Source organism: Lactuca sativa, chromosome 1 (genome assembly GCF_002870075.4).
Source record: "Lactuca sativa cultivar Salinas chromosome 1, Lsat_Salinas_v11, whole genome shotgun sequence".
In the NCBI taxonomy this organism is placed as follows: domain Eukaryota; kingdom Viridiplantae; phylum Streptophyta; class Magnoliopsida; order Asterales; family Asteraceae; genus Lactuca; species Lactuca sativa.
In genome coordinates, this window is record NC_056623.2 from 78,110,126 (window position 1) to 78,124,316 (window position 14,191).

Consider the following 14,191-nt stretch of genomic DNA (forward strand, 5'->3'; position numbering starts at 1 on the left):
TCAAGATATCTATTTTTTTTTAAATCTCAAATGAATAGTCTCATATATATATATATATATATATATATATATATATATATATATATAGAGAGAGAGAGAGAGAGAGAGAGAGATACGGTGAGAGATAGAGATGTGAGTTATTTTGAGAACATAAAGATTTACGAGAACTCGAAATTCCTAATCCGCTCATCATTTTCAAAACCAAGACCACCAATATTTTTCAAATGGTGTGTCTAAGCCATATCTAAACTAAAAAAAAAAAGATTTAATGATTTTTCTTTATATGAAGTATGCGTGTATGCACAATTGAATTTTCACATATATGCATGCAAGCATATTTGTGTTATTTCAATATTTTAAAAAACCAACACAACAATAGGACCTTATAAGCAGCATTTAAGAGAATCGCAACTTGAAGACGTCAAAAAACACAAAAAACATAAATATGTATGCATACATATTTAGATGTGCATATATGCATACTTCAAAAAAAAGTTCGTCAGTTTTTTTTTCTTTTTTCTAGAGTTGTTCCTTCTTAGACACAACATTTGATGAATATTGGAAGTCTTGGTTTTGAAAAATGATGGGCGGATTAGGAGTTATGGATTTCTCGTAAATCTTTATGTTGTCAAAAGAACTTTATATATATATATATATATATATATATATATATATATATATATATATATATATATATATATATATATATATATATATATATATATATATATATATGATAGATTAAAGTGTCTAGGGTCCTAACTAATTTGGTATAATGTTGAAGGATAAAAGTAAAATCTTTTTTGGGTTGCCTTTATAACCAAGAAATGGCTTGGATTGATTAAAGGGAAGAGATATATGATTTATTAATATATTATATGATTAATATATTAATTATAAATAATAATAATTAATTAAGAATTAACTTAAAATTAATTTTAGGTTAATTAGTGTTAATTAAATATATAAGGGTTGAGCTGTAATTGTTCAATAGTTGAACAATGAAGATAATCCAAAACCATCCATAGGATGGACAGTTTTGGAGGATGCTATTTGGGTTTCTTGAAGCCTCTATTTAATAATTAGGAAACTAGATAATTATTGAATTTGAAATATTATTATTATATTTTCAAATTCAGGGTTTTTAGGGTTTCATAGAAGTTTTAAATAGGGCCTTAACCCCTTGGATTTTTGGCTAACCTATTCCAAAGAAGCAAATCTAAAAATTACTTCTTTCTCCCTTCACTCCTCTCAATCTTAGGGTTTACTATGTTGTAGGTGTGAAACATTAGAGGCTCGCATACTATTGGAGCTAGGTTTTCCAAGGAGACAACAAGATTTAATTAGCTTGATTAGAATCTACAAAAGGTATGTATTCTTAACCACGAATTTTGATTCTTAGGGTTTAGTTTGTGGTTTTCATAAGTATGTTGCTATTAGATATGAAAAAGACATATTTTCATTTTAGGTTGCATGTACCCTTAAGTGTTAAAAGAATGTATGCATGTATATTAGTGTTGTAACCTAAAATCCCCAATATTGATATAAGTGCCTTGATTTTCACATTAATGTTACATAAAATATGAAACTAAAAAGCACATAAATTTCACAATATGTTTCACCACGACTTGGCAAGTCTTCTACTACGACTTGATATCTGTCAGGAATCCGAATTTCGGGATTCTCTTTCCTTATTCAAAATATAGGATAATTATTAGTTAATCCATGTTATTTTAAATGTCTAAAATCTGAAATGTTAACTTGATAATTAAGAATTCATATTTCAATATGAAAGCAAGATTAATTAAGATAATTATCTATTATAAGATAATATAATTATCCTGATAAGATTTAAGAAAATTAATTGAAAGTCTAATTAAAAGATAATTCTTAAATCATATTTAATTCAAATATTAAATATTAATTAAATTAATATGATTTGAACCTTGCATTTTCGAAAGTTTTAAAATACACCTTATACATATGTATAAATGTATATTACTATGTTATCATTAAAAGTCAGTCGAATCTCTAGTACGTTTCATTCTTGAAGCCATACTATATGGGAGGTATAAGGAAACGACCTATAAAATGGCCGTTGCATGAATGTCCTTTTCATTCACCACTTCTTTGTATGGTGGATGAGTGTTAGCCGAACGAATTTGATATGACATAATCACATTAAAAGTATAATGTATAAAGTACTAGAACCTTCTATAAAAATGTCACTCTAGTTACTTTAGGAAAATGTGAAATTGTATGCTAATCCATGAAAACGCACATCATTTATTTGTTAGTCATTAGTGGAGCATGTATGGTTAACCATCATACTAATGTGGGACTACAAAGATAAAATGATGACACATACTCGAATTTATGGTTGTTGATGGAGTGTGTGTGGTTTATCAGCACATCAATGCGAGACTATAAAAGACCTCGAGCATGTCATACGGGTTTGCATGATTTTTCACATCTTATTTGTGTTCATCAGCATCTCAATCACAAATTGAGCATAGTCGAGATTAAACATGCCATTGAAAATTTCAGTGAATCTCAAATGATATAGGAATTTCATATTAGATTAAAATTGGTAAAATGCTTTACCTACCTAAAATAAATTCGCAATTAGATTATAGCATCCCTCTTCATAATTTCGAATTCTATTTGGGTTAAAATATTAAGGAATTGAATAAACTAACTAAAATCTTGTCTCTTGTTTTAAATGTATGGAAATAGTAAACTTCCTCCTCCTTCTCCCACCGCTCACAACTTTACACTCTTGTCTATCGTCTCAAAATAAAAGCTCATTGGTCCCAAATATATGGACTAATTGCAAATTTTGAAGAGGACATTGAGATACGAGAACAAAGAATATGTTCTCGAGAATCCAATCCTAAAAATTGAAAGAGAATTTGATACTCAAGAAATGGATGAATATAACCAACACATTGATGACGCAACAAAGGTTGCTTGCATTACCAGGATTAGGACATATGAGCTTATGTTTGATAGTGTTAGGGTTGATTTAGAAAACAATTATTGTTATTTGCCAGAAATGGCCATAAACATAATTTCTTTTCATGCTTTATTTAGACAAGGATTTTTTTTATGGTTTTAATAATAATGATGGTACTATTAATGTTTATCGTAGAGGTGTATTTACTTTCAAAGTTTATCCTTGTGATGGAGTGTATGCAACTATTGTTTGTGTGAATGAATTTGACAATAATGTTTATAACATTTATTCTTTTAATTGTTTTGAAAGCATGCTTATGGCATTGTCGTCTTGGGCACATCAACAAGAAATGCATCGCCTAAATCCAAAAGGATGGAGTGTTGGAATAACTTGACCTCACATCAGACGAGGAATGTGAGTGTTGTTTGTTGGGAAAGAGAACTAAATCTTCTTTCACTAGTACTTGTGAAAGAGATGAAGATTTGTTGGCCCTCATCCATACTGATGTATGTGGTCCCTTCAGATCGGCCACAAGGGATGCTAATTGCTACTACATAGCATTTATTGACGATTATAGTAGGTATGGATATATCTACTTAATCTAGCATAAATCGGAATCTTTTGAAAAGTTTAAAGAGTTTAAGTACGAGGTAGAGAATCAGTTAGATAAGAAGATAAACGTGCTTCGATCAGATAGAGTTGGAGAGTATCTTAGTATCGAGTTCAATGACTATCTAAAGGAATATGGAATTGTTTCACAATTGACGCCTCCTAGGACACCATAACTTAATGGTGTAGTTAAGAAAATCGAACCTTGCTAGACATGGTTCGTTCTACAATGAGTCGGGCTTCACTCCCTATATCGTTCTAGGGATATGCTTTAGAAATTGCACCCTATATTCTAAATCTAGTTCCTACCAAGAAGGTTGCCAAAACACCTCTTGAGATGTGGATAAGGAAACTGTTGGATTAGTGTCTAAATCCATAACTATAATTGGTATGTACTTGACCCGACTTAGCATGGTCCATTTGGGTTGCACTTAACCGGGACAATTTTGTATGGATAGTCTTTTGAGAATAGTATGTGTATGATTTATATTAATATATTATAAGTTCTAATATATTAATATGGAATCATATTATTTAATTAGTATTGATCAAGAATTAATTTAGTGATCAAAAGGAACTAATTAAATATGGACTATATATATATATATATATATATATATATATATATATATATATATATATATATATATATATACCATGGGCTAAGTTCATTTAGGTTGGGATAAGCTTTCTGTTGGAATAGTGTCTAAGGCTGCAACTATATTAGGCAAGTATTTGACCCGGTTGTGCATGGTCCTTTTGGGTTGCCTTCACCATAGCAACTAGATAGGATGATTTATTACGAGAGAGTAAATATTATTAATATATTATGAGAATAATATAATGAATAATATATTTGTTATTTGATTAATATAAGTCATAGAATTAATTAGAGTTAATTTGATGACTTAAAGAGGTTAATTAAATAAAGGGGTATAAACTGTCAATTGTTTGATAGTTAAGCTTTAGACTGTAAATCCTTATGGATATGCTAGGAACGAATTCTAGAAGCTAAAAGGATAGCTAATTCGTCCAAGGCTTATCTATGGAAAGGATTTGGATAGCCTTAAGAGAAGATTATCCAATTAGGGTTTAGGCTGTAACCCTTAAGGAGTCTACAAGTATAAATAGACCCCATGGCATAGGAAATTCGACACCTCTCCTAAAGTAAGAGAACCCTGGCCGAATTCCTCCCCTCTCCTCTCTCCTAAATCATCTTTCTTGCTATTGGTGTTTGTAAGCCATTAGAGGAGTGACATTTGTGACTCTAGAAGCTCCAAGACCTCAATATCAACAAGGAACTCAAAGGTATGGTTCTAGATCTATTTCAATGTTGTTATTTAACCTAATTAGTCATTAGAAGTCTTGGATTCAAAGCATGTTTATTAGAAAGCCTAGATCCAAGCATTAGGGTTTGGCATGCGCACATAGGAAAGTTCTTATGGCTAAAACCCATCAGTGGTATCAGAGCCTTGCTTGGTTTTCTTTAAATTATTGCTTGATTAACTGAAACAAACCTGCAAAATTCGATTTTTAGGTTTCTGAGTCACTGACTCGGCGAGTCCCAAGGTGGACTCGGCGAGTAGGCCTGACTCGGCGAGTCCCCTTGTGCACTCGGCGAGTCCAGGCGTCAGGAATGGCCAGATTCGGGATTTTTTCATAATTATCTTATGGAAACTTACCTTAATCATAATAGATCAATCTAAATCCGATTTTTTGATATATATTACTATTATCTTGATCTAGTTAAAGGTATTTATGAACTAATAAAATATTTAATTTCCTTATATGATAATTAATTAATTATTTTAATTATTTTGGTAATTATCTTGAATAAAATCAAATATAGATAATTAGGATATTAATTGTCAATTGGAATTATTTGTTATTTGATCCTCCATGTTTTAAAATGTTTAAAACTTGCCCTCAAGTTTTGAAATTTATATTTGTGATTAAAAGTTTTAATTTAGACAACTTAAATTTCAAACCCTAGATTTTAAAAGTTTTAAAGTACAACCCTATACTAATATGATATTACTAGAATAATATATATGTATAACTAAATGCTAGTCTTACCGTTAGTAGGCCTCATTCACAAAGCCGATCTATAAGGTGGGTATAAGGTTGCGACCTATAAAATGGCGCTTAATGGGTGTACACTCACACCCACCGCTTGCTTGATTGGTGGAGGGTCGTTAGCCGAACGGGTAGGATAGGGCAACCTCATCCTCTCATTAAAAGTATAATAAGAAATATAAAGTAACTACACATATTTTAAAAAAATTTCCCAATCTTAGTTACTTTAGGAAAAGTGAATTGATGCAATCCTATGAAATTAGACTTTGCACCTTGCTAAGAAGTTAGTGGAGTGTGTGTGGTTTACCGGCACACTAATTGGTTCTAAGCGAAGGTGGAAAATGATGATTCATTGTTTATCATAGTTCGATGGAGCGTGTGTGGTTTACCGGCACATCGAATAGGTGATCGTTACAATGAAGGCACCATGTGAATTTGCATGGTAATTCACACCCGCTTTGTGATCCTCTGCATCCCAGTCACAAACAAGAGGGGCATATCGAGATTTAAACATGCCATTGAATAGTTTCAATGAATCTCATCCGAACCTAGGAATTCTCAAAACACTTAGGACTAATAGTTTAAGTTTTGTGATGGAGAATTAGTGAATCGTCATTCACTTACCTTCAATTTATTTGCATGTTAGATTACGGCATCCCTTTTCTAGTATGTAAATGTTATTGTTGGATCCTAGCCCTAATTTTTCTTATTGGGTGATAATTAGGGATTCTTATTCTAATCTATCTTTGTCCTTTCTAATTGTAGATGTCGAACGCAAACAACGCTGCTGCTAGTTTTTTCACGTTGATGAGCCTTTGCCAAAAGGTCACCTTCGATGGAACGAACTTTAGCGAATGGATAAGATACATTCGCACCATTGCTCACTATGAGGATAAGGAGTATGTCCTCGATGAGAAGCTCGAGAAAATCAACCCCGAAGTTGCTACTCCTGCTGAAATCACCGCCTTTGAGACTCATGAGTGAGATGCAACGAAGGTACATTGCATCATGATCGCTACCATGAACTCCGAATTCCAAAAGTCCTACGAGGACATGTACCCGTACGAAATGCACCAAGACTTATTGGAGAGATACCACCAAAACGCGAGACAAGAGCGTTATGAGATTTTCACCAACATGATTTCCGCTAAGATGGGTCATGGAGAATCTCTTACCGTGCACCTGCAAAAGATGCAAAGGTATGTCGACCGCCTTCGCAAGTTAAATGTTGACTTCGGTGAAGACTTGGCGATCGATATGGTGCTTCACTCTTTGCCTCCGATGTACAACCAATTTAAGATGACCTACCACATGAACAAAGAAGAGGTCACCCTAAGCAAACTCCAAGGTCTCTTGAGGGTCGCTGAGAGCAACTTCACGGACAAGTCTGTTGCACCTAATCCCAATCCGCCCGCTGCTCCTGTCTTGGCTATTGGTCAAGGAAAGGGAAAGAAGAGGAAAGCTTCATCGAAGAACTATCGCAAGGTGAAAGCCCGAGATGGTGCCTCTTCTAGTGGGACCAAAGTTGATCCCGCTAAGCCCTGCTCTAACCCAAAGGAGGCAGAGTGCCACCACTGCCACAAGATAGGACATTGGAAGAGAAGCTGCCCAGATTACCTGCAAGAAATCAAAGAGGGAAAGATCAAGCCATCTTTCGCAGGTATATACACAATCAAATCTAACGGTTCTAATCATGCTATTTCTTGGGTTCTTGATACCGGTTGTGGTTATCACATTTGTTCTAATGTGCAGGGACTAAGAAGAAGTAGGGATGTGGAGCAAGGAAGGATCAATCTAATCATGGGGAACAAAAGATCGTCGATTGTGACCAAGATTGGAGTGTATTCTTTAGTGCTTAGGAATAGTTTGGTTTTAGATTTGAACAATTGTTGCTATTCGCCAGAAATGGCTAGAAACATCATTTCATTTCATGGTTTATATAGACAAGGATTTAGATTTTCTTTTAATAATGAGAATGGTTCTATTTTGGCTTATCTAAATGGTGTCTTTTACTTTGAAGCTATACCATGTAATGGAATATATGAAACCGTTATGATTGTTGATAACTTAGGAAATGATGTTTTGAATATTGATTCTTCCACTAGTATGGATAAAGCATCCTTGTGGCATTGTCGTCTTGGACATGTCAACAAGAAACGCATAGCCCAACTCTAAAAGGATGGAGTGTTGGAGTCATTCGACCTTAGGGAAGATGACACATGCGAGTCTTGTTTGCTTGGAAAGATGACTAAGTCACCCTTCACGAGTACATGTGAAAGGGGCGAGGGTCTATTGGACCTAATACATACCGATGTATGTGGACCATTTAGATCAACCACGAAGGATGGGAACCGCTTATATGTGACTTTTACCGATGACTATAGTAGATATGGGTATATCTACTTAATCAAGCAAAAGTTGGACACCTTTGAAAAGTTCAAAGAGTTCAAGAATGAATTGGAGAATCAATTGGGCAGGAAAATCAAGATGCTTCGATCCGATCGAGGAGGAGAGTACCTAAGTCTTGAATTCCACGATTATCTCAAGGAGTGTGGAATAGTTTCACAATTGACGCCTCCTAGGACACCGCAATTAAATGGTGTGGCAGAAAGGCGTAATCGAACCTTATTGGATATGGTTCGCTCTATGATGAGTCGTGCTTCACTACCTATCTCTTTTTGGGGGTATGCCTTAGAGACTGCCGCCCATATCCTTAACCGAGTCCCTACTAAGAAGGTTGCCAAAACACCTCATGAGATGTGGACAGGGAAAGCTCCCTCGTTGGCACATATCAAGGTTTGGGGTTGCGAGGTTTTCGTAAGACGAGATACTCACGACAAGCTTGAACCTCGAAGTGAGCGATGTATTTTCATCGGCTACCCGCAGACATCCTTTGGATATCTCTTCTATAGACCGAAGGACAATGTTGTCTTCGTTGCGAGGAGAGGAGTTTTCCGAGAGCGAGAACTCATGAGCCAAGGAGACAGTGGGAGGCAAATCGAACTTGAAGAGATTCAAGAGTCGATAGATGAAGGAACCTCTACCGCTGGCATTCAACCCAAGGAGGAAACTCCGGTTGAACCGATTGACGAATCCTTACCTCTTAGACGTTCCGATAGAGTTAGAGTTCATCCCCAGTTTTATGGCTTTCATATTACTACCGAAGGGGACACGTATATTAGTGTTGGTACACTAATAAATCTTGTTGAACCTAATAGCTATAAGGAAGCCATGGCAGGCCCGGAGTCTGCAAAGTGGAAAGAGGCTATGGATAGCGAGATCCAATCCATGTATGATAACCAAGTTTGGAATTTGGTTGATTATGTGCCCGGACGTAAGACCGTTGGGTGCAAATGGATCTTCAAGAAGAAGACCGACGTGGATGGAAACGTACACACATATAAAGCGCGATTGGTCGCGAAGGGCTTTACTCAAACTCCCGGAGTTGACTATGATGAGACCTTCTCACCAGTTGCGAAGATTAAATCTATTAGAGTGATGCTAGCAATTGCCGCATTTCATGATTATGAGATTTGGCAAATGGATGTCAAGACCGCTTTCCTTAACGGAAAGTTGGCTGAGGATGTTTACATGGCTCAGCCAGAGGGGTTTGTGGATCCGAAGCATCCGAATAGAGTGTGTAAGCTTGAGAAGTCCGTTTATGGACTTAAGCAAGCATCTCGTAGATGGAATCTTTGCTTCGATGAGAAAGTCAAAGAGTTTGGTTTTGTACGAAACGAAGACGAATCTTGTGTATATGTCAAATCCAGTGGGAGTATAGTAAGCTTCCTCGTTCTATATGTCGATGACATATTACTCATAGGAAACGACATCCCGACTCTGCAGGAGGTTAAGTCTTGGCTCGGGAAGTGCTTCGCTATGAAGGATCTCGGAGAGGCTTCTTACATTTTGGGAATAAGGATAGTAAGAGAAAGAAGTAAGAGACTAATTGGACTTAGTCAGAATACTTACTTAGAGAAGGTACTAAAACGTTTTAGTATGGAAAACTCAAAGAAGGGAGAACTACCGATACAAAGTAATGCTCAAAACGTTTTAGTACCGAAGCTGAGATAGCAGAAATGAGCCGAATACCATATGCTTCCGCAGTTGGCTCAATCATGTACGCTATGACTTGTACTTGCCCTGATGTAGCCTTCGCTTTGAGCATGGTTAGCAGATATCAAGGGAATCCTGGCAAAGCACATTGGATTGCGGTGAAAAACATCCTTAAGTACCTTCGGAGGATGAAGGAATGGTTCTTAGTCCTCGGAGGGAGTGATGACTTGAAGGTGCGAGGGTATAGTGACGCCAGCTTTCAGACCGACAGGGACAACTACCGTTCGCAGTCGGGCTGGGTCTTTACCCTAAATGGAGGAGCAGTGACATGGAAAAGTTCCAAGTAGGAAACCGTAGCTGATTCAATGTGCGAATCAGAGTACATTGCAGCGAGCGAAGCGTCGAAGGAGGCAATATGGCTAAAGAACTTCATCGGTGATCTTGGAGTTGTACCTGCCATAAAGGAGCCAATGGAGATTTTCTGTGATAACGAAGGCGCGGTTGCCTTGACCAAGGAACCGAGGGATCATGTTAGATCAAGACATATCGACAGAAAGTATCACTTCATTAGACATCGTGTAGAAGAAGGACAACTCGTAGTAAAGAGGATATCATCAGAAGATAACCCAGCAGATCCGCTTACGAAGGGACTGAGTAGGGTTAAGCACTTGCAGCATGCTAGGAGTATTGGGCTGAAGGATGATATTAGCATAGATTAGATAGTATTAGAAACATGTAATAGATAAATGTAATTGACATTTGATGATTAAATAAATGAGTTTTATTTATGAGTAATGTTACTATCTTATGTTAATTGTTTAGCTATTGTTTCATTTTTGCATGTTTTGACTTCCAGAATAATTAAAGATTATTAAGAATAATAGAAATTGTTCAAATGGTCCACAATCGTTCATATGTTGGGAGTAGATATGAATGAAGATTGTCATGAATTGGTGTGTAGAATTTCTAAATGGTGTTAGACATAGCAAAGGATTGCTGCAACGTTCATGAGTGCTTATGAACTAGTTTTGAGCATTGGAACAAACCCACGCTTGCTGGAATCACCTTATGGAATACGATATAAAAGGTGATCGCAAGACGATAATATCATATAGTCTTAAAACCTAGATATATGGTTTGTTATTTGTTAATTGATTGTACATTAATAATACGAAAACGCATCAGTAACTCGGTGTTATAAAACGTATTGTTGTGTATAGTTGGTTAATGAATAAGTAAATGCATATAAGTCGAAGTTTATCTGTAACTTTTATCTAAGAAAGTAAAAGCGATATCTCGGCCGCTCGATGATTTGATTTGACTTATGTGCCGGGCCCGGTCAGAACTGAATTGATGTGTTCGATTAAGTTCTATGTCAAATAAATCAGAGATCGAGAAACCAAAATGCTTGACTAACCATTCCATAGGATTGTCAGCATGATATCTAACAGAGGACTGTACGTTCCCTTATCTAAAGGACAAGATTGATTAGATCAGAGTTTGACAGCGTCTTTGAGAGCTACGATTGCAAACCGAATTGTACTTATGAATATAGTTAGTAGACTTATCCAAGTGGGAGACTGTTGGAATAGTGTCTAAGGCTGCAACTATATTAGGCAAGTATTTGACCCGGTTGTGCATGGTCCTTTTGGGTTGCCTTCACCATAGCAACTAGATAGGATGATTTATTACGAGAGAGTAAATATTATTAATATATTATGAGAATAATATAATGAATAATATATTTGTTATTTGATTAATATAAGTCATAGAATTAATTAGAATTAATTTGGTGACTTAAAGAGGTTAATTAAATAAAGGGGTATAAACTGTTAATTGTTTGATAGTTAAGCTTTAGACTGTAAATCCTTATGGATATGCTAGGAACGAATTCTAGAAGCTAAAAGGATAGCTAATTCGTCCAAGGCTTATCTATGGAAAGGATTTGGATAGCCTTAAGAGAAGATGATCCAATTAGGGTTTAGGTTGTAACCCTTAAGGAGTCTACAAGTATAAATAGACCCCCATGGCATAGGGAATTCGACACCTCTCCTAAAGTAAGAGAACCCTGGCCGAATTCCTCCCCTTTCCTCTCTCCTAAATCATCTTTCTTGCTATTGGTGTTTGTAAGCCATTAGAGGAGTGACATTTGTGACTCTAGAAGCTCCAAGACCTCAAGATCAACAAGGAACTCAAAGGTATGATTCTAGATCTGTTTCAATGTTGTTATTTAACCTAATTAGTCATTAGAAGTCTTGGATTCAAAGCATGTTTATTAGAAATCCTAGATCCAAGCATTAGGGTTTTGCATGCGCACATAGGAAAGTTCTTATGGCTAAAACCCATCACTTTCATGGATAGTCCATGGAGTTTTTAACCCATAGATCCTATGGAAATGAAAGGTCATGGGTATTAGGGTTTACATGGATGAAGCCCTAATCCTCCATACTATATAAAGAGGTCCTTGGCACATGAAATGGCGCTAGTGTGTGAGGATACATGAGTGAGCCAATTTCTAGTGTGCTTACTATTCTTTCAAGATTTCCAAGGTGTTTTTTGGTGATTTTTGATTCCACTTGAGGGTTCCACACTATTGGGGCTAAGCTCTTAAAGTTCAAGACTTCAAGCTTCATCAAAAGGTTTGATTTCTAACTAAGCTTTTGTCGTATAGTTGCTTCATATTATGCTAGTTAGGATGAAACCTTGGAATATTGATTATTTGCATGTATAATAGAGAAAACATAGATCCAAGGTTTATAGGGTTGCATGTACACCATAGGAGTGTTAGAATGCTCAAAACCCATCAGTGGTATCAGAGCCAAGGCTTGTTTTCATTTATACTTGATGCAACTTATTTTTTAAAGCTGAGAATCTGCCCAGACTGAAAACACGACAAGTTCATGTGTTAAGGCACGAACTCGATGAGTTCTTGTAAGGAACTCGACAAGTTTGTCTTCCAGTTGGCAGATTTTCGTGGTTTAAGGCTGGAATTGGTCCAGAATCATTACCTTAAACTATTTTGTACTTATAAAACCTATTTTTTATGGGGTAATGATTATGGTAACCAATTTCAAGGTTATTATCAAAATTTCATGTTTTATATATGTTAGTGTAATTCTTGAAATTGTTGATATGATTGTTCATACACTTATGAGTTTTGGTAGATCATAGGAATTATTTGGAAAATTGTTTGTTAGTTAATTCTTGATCTAAAAGTATTTTAATAGAGTCCATAATTTGTCTTCAAGTTATGGATTACCTAAAGTCATTTCTTTTAAAGATCAATTAAAATTCCTAGGTTACAAAATTGAAGAGTCTTTTTGTTTTATGAACTCCATAACTTGTCCTCAAGTTATAAATGTTCAAGAGTCTATTCATTAAAGTTTTTAAAACCTTAATTAAACTCATAAATTATGAAAATCCAAAAGTTTTTGAATAGTTCAAAACTTGCCCTCATGTTTTGGAATTTGTAAAGTCTCACACACACTTTATAGTATTATAAGTTAATATTATATATATGTATAAGATCAATTCAGTCTTACCGTTAGTAGGCCTCATTCAAGAAGTCGGTCTATAGGGGGTATAAGGTTGTTGCCTATAAAATGGCAGCTTAATGGGTGTCCACTCTCACCCACCGCTTCCTTGACTGGTGGAGGATCGTTAGCCGAACGGGTAGGATAAGGACTATAATTGTCATTATAAGTATAATGATAAATATAAAGTAACTAAACCTTTTATAAATTCCCAATCTTAGTTACTTTTGGAAAATGTGAATTTGGTGCTAACCCATGAAATTACACTTTGCACTTTGCTTAAGTCGTTAGTGGAATGTGTGTGGTTAACCGGCACACTAACTTGGATTTAACAAGGTAGGCAAAGGGTAACTTAATGTTTATCATAGGATCGGTGGAGCGCGTGTGGTTAACCGGCACATCGGTTAAGTGATAAATATTAAGGGTACCAAGTATATTTGCATGGTTATTCACACCTTGTTTTGTGATCCTTGACATCCCAGTCACAAAACTTGAGAGGGCACAATCGAGATTGAAACATACCATTGAAAAGTTCAATGAATCTCAAAAGATCTAGGAGTTTCAAATCCAATTAAAACCTAATAATTTATTTCATTTTTCATGGTGAAAATTGGTGAATCATCATTCACCTACCTTCAAATATTTTATAGCTTGGATTACGACATCCCTCTTCCAAGTTATAAAATATTGTGTTGGGTTCTTAATATTTCATATTGGGTGTTATATTAAGGACTTAAATCAACTAACTTGATTTTCTCCCATTGTAGATGTCTGGTTCAGACAACAATGATCTTCCCAAATCTAATGTAAATCATACTTATCTTCCTCCACCTCCTCCAATTATTCTCCCTAACCCACAAGTTCAAGGTCACTCAAGCCCTATTGGCAAGCAAGGTCTATGTGTGCTCACATCTTGAAGATGAAGTCACATATTGACTAGCTGGGAGAGTTGGGTGTCAAA